Genomic DNA, 13,694 nt, shown 5'->3' with positions numbered 1-13,694 from the left:
ATTCATTAGTATTAATTACTTTAATGAGATTACACAAATTAAGCTGAAGTGAAGTTTGAAAAGCTTGTTGAGGTTTAGGTGATAGACTCACGAGCTACCGGTAACGCATTTTTAACTAGGGTGTAAGTAATTATACATGGAAATGAAGAACATGCACAATATCAGCGTAAAAAAAAAAAAAATGCCTTTTTTCATATTTCAGTATCATTTTCCTTACAATATATCTGTTTGGGGTTTGTTAGGCATAGAATTGTTTTTTCACTCGACTTCTATAATAGATAACATAGAAGAATTTACCTTTCTACCTTTCGCAGACTTCAGCGTTGCTAACACACTTTTAACATGAGTTCATTTATGCGTAAAGTTTATTATTAATTTATTTTACTTATTTATTTCAGATACCGTAGCAGAGTTTTAACCATGTAAAGATAAGATTTTCACACATTCATAATCCGCTAGTACATATACACATTATTACCTTCAGTTTTCTTACGCATTAAATTATTTTTATTCTAACTGTTTTGTTGGATACAGTACCAGAGTTTACCTAACTTATAATTTAATGTTTTAGAAAAGGTCGCAATTAATTTATATTTACAGTTCTGAATTTCACGTACACATTATGAATTCAGGTTTAATCTTGCACAAATTTTGCCTCTAACTTTTTAATCTATAATAGTGGGGTTTACGTTGTCTGACTCATACAACAAACCAAGATTTTACACACACACGGCTACTGTAAGTTTTATAATGCATGAAAATAATCGTCTTTTAGCTCCCTCCGTCACTCAGGATTGTGTTTACATCTCGTCCGTCCGACCACGTGAAAGCCCAGCAATCTTCATCATCATCCACGTGACTCTTGTAAAACTGACGCGCTTCCGGCTCTCGTGAATCCAGGCCTCGTATTTCTCCCCCGTACTTTCGTCCGTATTTTCGTTCTTTCCCTGGTCCAGTAAATCTAGCCTTCCTTGCGATCTGCCACCACCGTAACTTTGGAAACGTGGCCCGGATTCCTAACTACGTCCAATGTTTTCCTTTGGCTATTGAAATTCACACCTTTTTCTGGTCACTTTGGCTGGATCGAGAGGATATTCTTGGTGATTGAAAAATATGTAATTATATTTAGTTCCAGAATCCTACCAATACGTCACCATCAAAACTCTGAAACCGTGACTGCTGGAATTTTCAAATATCCAGTATTTTCCTTTTGTTTGAAAATATATCATGTATTTATATCGAGATGGATTAGGTAGAAAAAGGCATATTGGGTGACTGGGAATGTATGCTTATTTTTTACGGTCTCCCGATGCTCAAGGTACCGATGATGCGAGAGGTGTGCGAGCGAGTGTGAGAGCGAGAGATAAGGATGCACGGCCCTCTCTCCTCACCCCACCACGTCCCACCACCGACTGAAGACTACACTGCCACACGCCTCTCTCTCTCTCTCTCTCTCTCTCTCTCTCTGGCCCGCCCCACCCTATCATATGCCTTACCCCACCCAGCTCCACTTGTTCCACCTCTCTTCACTTTCCTCTGCGCCAGTCCATGCATTTACAACGCATCCATGTTGTCCATAACATGTCCCACATGTTTCCCACCACACCCACACACACTCGCACATCTCGCTTCATTCTCCTCTCTGACCTACTGGCACACTCTCACATCTTGCTTTTACCACTCTGTCCTCTTTCCTCCCACCCTGTCCCGCTCTCTCAACTCTGTAACCCCTCCTCTTTGCACTCCGCATTCCATCCTCTCCTTTTCTCTCCTCTGCTCAGCTCAATTCTCTTCCCCTTTCCCCTCGCTACCCATTCTCTTCCTGGTGACTCTTCCACCCTGTCTTCACCACCCTGTCCTCACCTCTCCCACCTGTTCTGTTCTCTTCCCTATAACATCTCCACTCCCACCACCCACCCTACAGTCCATCCTCTCCTTTTCTCTTCTCTTTCTCTGCACCTTCTATCCCGCCCTTATCGTTCTGTCCTCTCCTCGTGCACCCTGTACTGCTTTCTTCCATGTAACCCCTCCACACCCACATCCCACGTTTCATCTTATCCTTTTCTCTGCTCTGCTTTGCTCTCCTCTTCCACATTCCATTCCACCTATCACATCCTTCCTTTCCCGTTTTCTCCTCTTCACTCCTCCTGTCCCGCCCTCTCCCTTGTCACCCTACGTTCCACCCTCTGATCTCATCACCCACCCAACGCTTCATGGTCTCTTCTTCCCTCTCTTTACCTTTTTCATACTCGCTCAGATCCTTTCCTTCTACCACACTATATCCTGTCGTCTTCCCTCACATCTCATCAACCACCCCAGCTCAATCATGGTCTCTTTTTCTCTTCTCTCTCCTCCTCATTTTCTTCCTCACACGCGCCCAACTCCTTTCCTTTCCCACATAACATTCAATCTTCTTTCCTCTCCTTTCACCACAGGTTTGCTTTTTTTTTGTATTCCTTTGTATTCTCTTTGTACTTCCACCTCACCCCATCCAGGCTAGTCTCTCCTCTCCACATCACCTATCGGCCCCGCTCCACATCTTAACTCTCTCCTTCCACCCCGACCCACCCCGTCCCCAGTAAGCCCGGCTACATTTCATTTGGGTGCATTGGCACATCATTAGGGCGAAAAACATCTTTCAATTGGGCGTCATAATAAACTTCATTTGGGCGCCGAGTTTAGGAAAATCATGCACTTAATCTGTGCGAAAATAGCTCGGTAACACACTTAACACTAACTACAAGGAAAACAGTTTGTTGATAGTTTATTACCAGTTTATTACGAATGTCAAGGAAAACAGTTTGTCGAATAGTTTTTTACCAGTTTCTCATTAAGTAAAATACATCTAAAAATCCTATTTAAAGAATCTGTTTACATATCCAATATGGGTAAAATACATCTAAAAATCCTTATTTGAACAATGGCTACATGTGGGTAAAATACATCTAAAAATCCTTATTTGAACAATCTGTTTACATATCCAATATAGGCTGGAATTTGCAGCCAACTGCTCGAATATACTGTGTCCTGCTACTTTCTTTAATTTCGTACTTGTGGAACTGTTCAAGTAAAAAGTCCATCTTTTGTCTTTCTTTTCTTCTTATAGGTGCAGAAGCATTGATTCCCCTGATTTTGATATATGTGACGGTTTGTAATTTCTGCAGAACGTCAAGGAAGATAAACAGTGAGAGATGCGGGGAGTAGAACTGCTGGTTGAAATGAGAGTGAAAAGCCTCCGGTCCATTGTTCGTTCTCTTGCTGTTGACTGACGGCACTGCAGCCCACATGACTGGCGGAAAGTTGGACTCTTCCGACACATAATTGTCAACTATGTAGTCTGCAAATGCAGTGCACCGTCTGTCGTTTGGAATATCTTGCATCACATCTTCAACGAAACAGTCTGATACTTCCCTAGGAGGTAAAAATGGAAATCCAAAAAATTTAGTCAGCCATTTTCAATTACTCCTGTTTTATCTTTGTTTTCTTCACTGAGTCCATGCTTCTGAATATTCCGTACCGTGATTGTCCCAAGTGAAACCTGCAACGCTTTATCATCGTTTCAGGGAATACTGTTTTTATTACATTTATCATAGCTCGTTCAAAGGCAGTATGAACAGAGGCAGGATTTAGACTTAGGTTTCTCTCGTACAGATCTGAATTACATGATTCCAAAATTCACTGTATGTTTTGTGTTTTTGTCGGCAGTAGGGCATTTGTTAAGGGTACGTAATTCCATTTTTACAACCATGAACAGTATACAGTTGACCAAAGTACTTGGGGCAACATCTGAAAGTTCCATCAACAAAAATGTCTTTCATGTCACTGCAAAGGCATTCAAAATTAATGTAAGTGGAAAATGTAATTATTCCTGCCTGATCATCATTCACAAGTGCAAAATTTTCATCATTGTTTTTACTTCAGTTTCAGACAGATACACATGAACTTGACGACTCTTAGGCAATACCGGAAAATTTTGTCTGTGCTCTCTATACACAGCGAGGGAAATGTTTCTTAGGTGTTGTGGCTGAAGTAGATTATCACTAAAATTCTGAAGTTCTTTTCTAATTATTTTTGATGGTCTAACACTTATGGCCGTGTTCGCACATCTTTTCTCTTGCACTCTAAGTTGTTGTGACTCATTTTTTTTCTATCACTTGGATGGTTATGTTCGGTAACTGCTTTCTCATATGTTTGTCCACTATCATCAGTTCTAATCCGAGCTTTACAGTTGCTTTTGCTGTTTCTGCACCTCCACGATATATCACCATTTGTCAGTACCCTGTCGGCTCTAAAAGTAAAGCCATCGTATATCAATCAGACTCTTCTTTATTCTATTTGTTTCTGAGAGTTGGCCGTCCATGGTTATGGTGCTGTGTTGGTGCCCCGCGAAGGAATGAGCAGCTAAGCTCAGCCACTCAGCCGGCAGAGTAAGAGACCCTGTGACGATAAACAATAATCAGTGTGTTAGTCAAACTGCTCAACTATGACAAGCCACTTGGCGGAAGGCAAACAACTTGTAACCACGTATATCATTTTCGTGGTCATAGAATTGCCCTGATATGTTGGCGCCCAATTGAAGTAGAATACTGACGCCCAATTGAAATAATAGCAAATTGGCTTTTGCGCCCAAATGAAATGCGCCGAAAGCCCACCCCGCCTTGCCGCATCCACCCAGCCCTCTCTGCTATAACCTAACCCCACTCCACCCTCACCTCCACTCATGTCTCCACCCTCTTCCTCCCCCCCCCCTCTCTCTCTCTCTCACACACACACACACACACACACACACATGCACGCACACACACATGCACACGACCCCGTTTCATCCCACACATTTCGCTTTACCATTCAGTCTTGACCACCTCATCCCCTTCCACCCACCCCCATCACTCCAACTCCACGTTTTTCCACTCAACATTTTTTTCACTTCACCAAGTTCCACTGCACATAACTCCACCCTGTTCCACAGCAACTATTTCCAATCTGTTCCACCCCAGCTATATCTCCTTTGTTGCACTGTTTTCCATCCTATGCTGTCCACCAGGTTTCACCTCAGCCTGTTGAACCCCACCATATTATACCCTGTTTCACCATAAATTTGCCACAGGCCTGTTCTGCTTCGTCTAACCCAGCGTTTCTCAAACTTTTTCACTTCAATCCTCACTTGTGGGGATCTTAACATCCTCGGGGCCCCCCTTTAGTTTTCTCTCAAGCCTCTCACAAATAATGATGATAAAAAAACTGTTTTGGTGTTCTCCATTTATTTTAATGCTTACAGCTAACATTCAGAATACATATTTTGTTACATATCATTGGGATGGATGACACGGTTTGCTTTCAGTCAGTCGACTGATTCGAGGATGAGTCACTGATAACGCACATCTCATATCTGGGTCCACATCCAACTGGTTTCGGTTTTTACTTTTTATGTGTCGATGTGTGGAGAAACCAAATTCACATAAATATGTTGTGGAAAATGGCAAGAGGACTCTAAGTGCGATTTCACAGACATACTGTAATTTGCTGCTTACACTATCCCACCATCCCTCCGTAAAATCATGGTGTGGCCCCCATGAGGGCCATGGCTCCCAGTTTGAGAACCAGTGGTTTTCCACTCCAAACTTTTCCATCTGGTTCCATCCAACATTGTTCCATTCCACAGTGTTTCATCCGGTTCCATGCAACACTCTTCCACCCCACACAAGTCCGTCCACTTGCATCCAGCAGTGTTTCATTCCACATTGATCCGCCCAGTTCTTTCCAACACTGTTCCACTCCATACTGCTTCGTTCAGTTCCATCCAACACTTTCCCACCCTACATTGTTCCATCCAGTTCCACCCACACTTTTCCTAATGTGGCCTCTTCATCCACAATAGGAAATCAGAGAATAAGAAGAAAAGTTTTACTATATTATGACTAAGCGTCTCTGAATCACGGCTGTTCAGCTCTAATTCCTCTAAAACTATCCACAGCCCCATCAGTACGGCGTGATAAGAAATCCTCTCCATCCGTAACTAACTTTCCTCTTCATCCACGAAAGGAAATCGGATATAGAGACTCGGATTTCACTACGCTGTGTTTAAAGTTCTCTAAATTACTGCCCTTCAACTCTAATTCTTCTAAAATCATCCTTGGCCCTATCAAGACGGCGTAATTATAAATCCTGTCCATCCGTAACTAACTTCTCGAGTGACATTTGCTTCACCCAGCTCGAGTCTTCACACTGGCATCACGGACCACTTCACTAACTTCTTCTTTGACGTCCACCCTACCACCACCAACTTCCAATAACGAATGAGTTCCCTGCCACCCCCCCTCTCTCCCTCTCTCTCACACACACACACACACACGCACACACGCACACGGACACACACACACACACACACACACACACACACACACACACACACACACACACACACACACACACACACACACACACACACACACACACACACACACACACACACACACACACACACACACACACACACACACACACACAAGAACTACGACGACTTTTTAACTAATTTCTTCCTACAACCAAAAAACGATTTTACCAACATAGGAGAGCAACACATGGCAGATGGATAAATAAAACAAACTTCTCCATCCTCATTAAATCGTCTGAAGGTAGCAAGAGCCAACTGTACATAGAGAAAAGGAGGGGATTGAGTTTCATCTTGTGAAATATTACAGGCTTTCCTTAATCTGTCCAGACTGAAGGTGTATTTGTGTTATTTCAGCTTTGTTGGCTCCAGATGATTTTATTCAGCTGGGGAGACTTATGGAACTGGGGGGATTAGATTTGGCCTCAAGAAGCCCACTTTCTTACATGTGGCTTTCCTAAGAGGCGTACACCGTCTGTTAGTAGCAGGAAGGAAAAACAAGAGGGATGGGGGGATAACCTTTTCGTTACTGACACGAAATTACTGTTATGTTTTGTGTACAGACACGTGGTGGTAGCTACTGGATATTGGGCGTCGGTGAAGCGGAAGAGTGGAGGAAGTGCAGCGAAGCGGGAAATGAGCTCAGACTGCACGCTGTTTGAAAACACGCGACTATACTTGTGTGCGCCGAAGCTGGGAGCAAAAGTATAGATGAGAAGGAATATATTTATACAGCAAGGGGGTGAGGGGGAGAGAGAGTGGGGGAGAATAGAGTGGAGGGGTTTGAGGCTCTGATACAGTGTTGATTATGAATTTATCCGTGAGTATATTGGTTTATGAGAATAAGAATAGAATGGAGGTAAGTGCAGCAAAAATACAGATGAGTAGAAATATATTTTTTAAGGGGACAGAGAGGGGGAATGGGGTGGGGAGTTTGAGGCCTTGATACAAAGTTAATTATGGATTTACCCTTAAGTGTGTTGGGCTACAAGAATGGAGAAAAGAACAGAAGGAGAGAGAACCACTAAAGCAAGGTGGGAAGACAAGATATAGGGAAATAGTACATGTCGGAGAGGAGGTGTGAGTTGGAGAAAGAGTAGCCTGATGGCAGGGGACAGACTGGCACTGAGGCGACTCGTTTGTTGTCACACCTTCAAAGATTAAGGCATCAGGCTATATAAACAGTGTATGAGGGAGGATAGTATGTAGTGGGAAGAGGCTTTGATATGTATTTCTCCGTGGTTGTATCTGATTATAAGACTGGACAAGATGGGCGAAGGAGAGTTAGACTAAGAGGAGGACAGAATATTTATTCTTTTTACTCAAACTTGGCCCAGATTTTCGTCTCTTCGCAGCTTATTTCACGTAGTTGAATGACAGAAGACAGTATTACGGATCTCCATTCTTTCCATAGCAATTTTTCAAGATTGGAGTCATATTCTGTTGAAAACTTCTTCTTACAACTCAGCGTTCATGATGGAGAGATGGCAATTTTCGTCCAAGTTTGCGCATAAGAGTGTAGAAGGGGACATGAGTCAAGATGAACAGAAATTTGTTTACAAGGCAAAAGGGAGTGGGGGGGGGATGAGAGGGATAGAAAGGGGGAGCGGAAGTGATGGGGAGAGAGAGAAGGAGAATAAAACTATTATACTATAACTAGATTATGCCATGTGACCTTGACCTTTGACCTATACTAATAAAAAGCAATGTATCAATCCTTTAGGGGATCCTTACCCCATCCACCAAGTATGATCTGAAATAGATAAAAACTTTTATTTCTTTTATTCACACAAAGACACCCGAGTCGAACTTTAACCTATTCTTTGACCTTGACCTCTAACTGATTGTTTTCAAAACTGATTTATTTCATTCATGTCTTACCTTCAACCCTTCCTCCAAGTTTGGTTAAATTGGATAAGAACTGGTCAAGTTGATTTCCCTAGGCCATATTTTGACCAAGTCCTTCCTTTGACCTATTGTTCTCGAAAGTAATTGTTTTACTTACTGGCTCACCTTTAACCTTTACAGTTATAATATGTACTATTTGAGTTACTTTGTTAACACACACACACACACACACACACACACATCAGTTAAAACATTCCAAACGCTCCTGTTTTCCCAAGTGCTGGTGTAATTGTCTCCGGCCTAGAGGGAATAATAACTTTTGTATCATATGCATCACTTCTTTTTCGTAACATCCTCCCAATAACACTCAGGATAAAAAAAAAAAAAAATGGAGAGAGAGAGAGAGAGAGACAGACAGACAGACAGACAGAGACAGAGACAGAGAGAGAGACAGAGACAGAGACAAACAGACAGACAGACCGAGACAGAGACAGAGATCAGTGGAGCGGTGGTACAGTGAGGGGGCAAGAATTCGCCAAGAATATCCTCTTTTTCTTTTAACTCTACTTTGGTGGTTAGTCATTCTACGCTGAGTTAGTAATGATACTTTCCTCTGCCCATAGTTGATTCTGTTTTATATGATGCTTCAGAGAGGACTGTGACGGCTGGATAGATAGACACATACTGTAGATAGATAGGGTAGATAGATATGTTGCTTGGCAGGCAGGTAGCTAGGTAGTTAGATAAGTATGTAGACAGATAAATAGATAAATAGATGAACGATGAATGGATGGAAAGATAGATATAGATAGATGGATGGGTGGATAGATAGACAGAGGGGTAGATAGAGTGAAATGATTTATTTAAGATTGACAAAGGAGCAGACTGACAGATACTTGGATGGATAGACAGAACCTAACCTCACCTAACCTCACCTCACCTAACCTAACCTCACCTAACCTAACCTCACCTAACCTAACCTCACCTAACCTAACCTAACCTAACCTAACCTCACCTAACCTAACCTCACCTAACCTCACCTCACCTAACCTCACCTCACCTAACCTCACCTCACCTAACCTCACCTCACCTAACCTCACCTCACCTCACCTAACCTCTCCTCACGTCTCCTTGAACCGACCAGCCAGAGCATCAACAGAGCAAGGAAGGAAATGCCCAGAGGTAGACAAACACAACCTCCTTCAGATGAGTTTGTCCCTGCTTCCTTCTCCATCTTCTTTATTTTTCATGTTGTGTGTGTGTGTGTGTGTGTGTGTGTGTGTGTGTGCATTCATGTATATTTTCCAGTTATTTTTCTTAAGCAATTGCATGGATATATTTTTGTGGTAAAGTTCGTTTGTGTATACTTTGTGGTTTGTGATATGCTTCTTACACTGTCCTTAAGTTCACACTCACATGAAATTATTTCCATTTTTTGGTCTCTTTTTCCTTTCTTTTTTCCCTCGTTCTCCCACTTCTCTCTCTCTCTCTCTCTCTCTGCCCGCCGCTGCATTTTGTACCTGTCTATTTGTCGCTAAACCCTTTCCCTGTTCTGAATTACCTGCTGCATCTCTTCCCAATTACGGCGGGCATGCAGCACCCGTCTTAGTAAACACTCCTGAGCATTTTCTGTCCAACTATATTCCGCAAAAATTAACCCATACTCTGTCTTCTAAGTCAGCATCACGTCAGTTTAGGAACTGTTTTCCTCAGTCTGTTTTTAATACTACAAGTGAATTATTGTCTTCTAATGCTATAGGTTCAGGCATACTAGAATAAACTTCTTGAATTTGACTTTTCATCTGCTCAGGTTATTAATATGATTATTTTTAAGGGAAAAAGTTTGCATACACTCAGCATTGGGTTCTTCCTTTCTCCGTAAAAACCTATGGTGAATATTTCTGAGAGGTGATGGCGGTGTTGCGCCTTATGACAGCACTTCCTTCTTTTCACCCTCGCCGTTATTCCGTGTCCCTGTTTCTGGATCCTACTTAACCCATTAACTCTTCTGTCCGATGATATTATCTTACTTTATTTCTGTGTGTTTTTTTGTGGACGATCTTACTCAGCTCTCGATTGATTTTTTGGTAATGGAGCAGTTAGACACAGCTTTCATGAACCCTTTGGCTGGGAAAGGCGTCCAAGGTTGAATAAAATTGTCTGAAGGTAGTCGGAGTAAAATATAAAATACGTCATTGGACTGGATGGATTAACCACATTATTGAGCTCACACACTGGACTAATTTATTTTTGCTGCTACTAGATGATTTTATTCCGCTGAGGAGATAATTAGAAAAGTTTAGGATGGATGAAATAAGAACACGTCATCGTTGTGAAGGGATTTAGGTGGAATTGTAGGGTGGACGATTTTGAAGGACTGAATGGCGAATGAATGACGGGTGAACAGCCCATGGTAGCTGAGCAAGGCCATGGTAATTCTCCTTCTTTTATTGTTGTTCTCTGCCTCTCTCTCCCTCCCTCCCTCCCTCTGTCTGTCTGTCTGTCTGTCTGTCTCTCTCTCTCTCTCTCTCTCTCTCTCTCTCTAATCTACTGAAACCAAAACTCTTTATTTTCCTCCATTACAGTTTAACTAATTGAAGAATTCTGAGGATTGATTAAGGAAGGAATGTTTAAGAGTAACTCCCTCACTCTCACATGTTCTCACTTCTCGCTCACTCTATGCCCCGCCCTTACTTCACGGGATTAAAACTTAGCTATTCACATACATATATTCTTGCTCTGGCGGCGGACTCTTCGTATAATCTTACACCTACTTCCGTCCTACTTACATGCCCATGGTTCCTAACGACGTAATACGGACTAATTACTTACACCAGCTGACTTACCTACTTACTTTTCCTGTTTATACCTGTTCATCTACCTACCTGCACCAGTTTAACTACTTAATCTCCCATACATACTTACACCTGCTTAACTACCTAAACCTTACCTACTTTCACCTGCTTATCTACTTAAAACTTATCTTCTAACACCCGCTTATGCGCTTACATGTTAGTACTTAAACCTGCTTACCTACTCATACCTGCCTACCCATTTTCGCCTACCCTATAGATCTTACTTGCACCTTTCCTACTTAAACCAGCTTATCTACTTACGCATATTTACTTACATTTACTACTTACACCTGTTCACCAACGTCCACCTTTCCTACTGTACTTACACCAAATTATCTACTTGCGCATTCGTACCTACCTACTCATGCTTACGTACAGTTTCTACGTACAGCTGCTATCCACTTACACCATACCTACATACATCTACTCACCTACTTACGCGGTGTCTTCCTACACGACCACACTACGCTTACTTATTCAAACTCTCATACACACAACCATACACTTATACACACAACACCTATTTACCTTCACTGGGTGCTTGCGTATTGTATGAGTGGTACTGTGTTGCCGTGAGGGGGTATAGGTCAAGTTAGGTTAGGTTTGGTTAGGGTGGTTTAGGTTATATTGATTAGTCAGTGAATATAGAAAAAGTTAATTAGGTTCAGTTCGATTAGGTTAGGATACGTTAGGTTAGGTTAGAGTATGGTTGTTAGATTAGGTGTGGTTAAGTTAGGGTAGGGTGGGTCAGATCAGATTAAGTTAGGTTAGGTTAGGTTAGGTCTGTGTCAGTGGATAGTATTATGTTACACTGGATGGTATTACCTGCATGTTGCTGTGAGGGATATTAAGTTGCTGTGAGTGGTAAGGTGTTATTGGGAGTTAATTTACCCAGGTTATCCTTCAGCCACAACGACAATACCAGTGGAACCGATACAGAATTTATAATTTGTCAATCTGGTGGTGGCATATTACACTAGATGTATTGGTGATCCCGGCCCTTAGTCCCTCCTACAGCGTAGTGCACAGATGTGATAAATGGGATTCTAAGCCCTTCACTGCCACACGCCCTCCTAAAATGAGTAGAATCATGTGGTTTAGGAAAGATGACATGAAATAATGGCGTTGTACTGAAGGAGACTGTGGAGATTTTATTCTATATATCGTTATACATTTTTAAAATATATTCAACTCAGGGTCAGGTGTACTGTTGCAACTCCCAAACCCACCGAGGCTACAACCACCCATCTTCATCTCCCACACATCACCTAAACCATCCTACACCCCACCTGCACCCCATCTAGGTTGCCTTCTCTACCTTCCACCTCACCCACCCAAGCAATTTATGTATACGCCTTTCTGATAGATAATTTCCCCTCCCACATCCCACCTAAACCCGCTTACACTCCGACCAGCGAACACCCAGCTATACCCCACCTACACCCCTGTCTACATTATATTTCTTGATTTCTGTACAGCTTCATCTCCTACACTGGAATTTATTGCCTTTCGTGCTTGTTAACGGTGGGGGTGAGGCAGGGTTAGTGAGGCACGGAGGTAGGGGAGGCAGAGTGAGGTAGTGAGTAGAGAGGTATTGAAAGTAGGGGTTTGGCAGAGCAAGGCAGAATGAGGTAGGGAGGTGAGGCTGAGTGTGGCAGGGAGGATGAGAGTTAGACAGGAAGGGGGCGAAGAGAGGACAACGTGGGTGAAGAAGAATGGTGAGTCTAGGCAGAGCGTAATGAATCGAGAGAGAGAGAGAGAGAGAGAGATGGGGGGGGGGGAGGAACATGAACTTGTGTGAGACTGGGCGACATGTGAATAACTCAGTTTCCATGCATTTCAGTCCCTTTCATTGAAAGGTGATGTTCCCTTCCTTGACCTGTGATACGGGCTGTACATTATTTTAGATTTGGCTTTAGTCGGGCTTTACTCCTTTAACATTGTTTTTATTGTATTTTTGAATTTTTTACCTTTCCTTGTGGTTGTCCCAGTACAGGGGTTTTGTGTGGTGAGCGTATGTCTGCAGAATTATTGTTTATGAAGAGTAAATTCACCTCCATTAAGTACAGTACATCTCTGGAATTCTGCCTTTTCACTGACGTGTTGCATCATTTAATTTTTTATTACTGTTACGTAAGAAACATTTTTGACCTATGTGCCAGGGTCGATCGCCTTAAAAGCCTGCATAAAGCATCGCAGCCTGAGTAATGAAAGTCACCTGGTATTTTCAGCGTTTCATCCCTGGAACACTATTTACCATTCTGATTCTCTCTCTCTCTCTCTCTCTCTCTCTCTCTCTCTCTCTCTCTCTAAAACTGTACGTCCAGGAATCTTGGAACTGAAAATATTCTTGAATTTGTGAACCATGATTCCTCTAGGCAGTAAAGCATCACCTTGCTTGCTAATCGTTCCCTCCCAACTTCTTATAATGGGAAACGACTTTGGACATTTTATTATTTTTCAGTGTTTATGGTTTTGGTTATTTATTCATTCATTCATTCATCATCCAATACTACATTGCCCCATGAGGAGCGTAGGAACCCGGGGCTAGGCAAATTGGTCCTGACTTTTAAGATGAGAGTGACCAGCCTCACTCATCC

This window comes from Coenobita brevimanus, chromosome 23 (assembly GCF_032717465.1).
Source record: "Coenobita brevimanus isolate Jiangsu-jjx chromosome 23, ASM3271746v2, whole genome shotgun sequence".
NCBI lineage: Eukaryota > Metazoa > Arthropoda > Malacostraca > Decapoda > Coenobitidae > Coenobita > Coenobita brevimanus.
The sequence above is the reverse complement of the archived record's forward strand: the minus strand, read 5'-3'. Positions refer to the sequence as shown.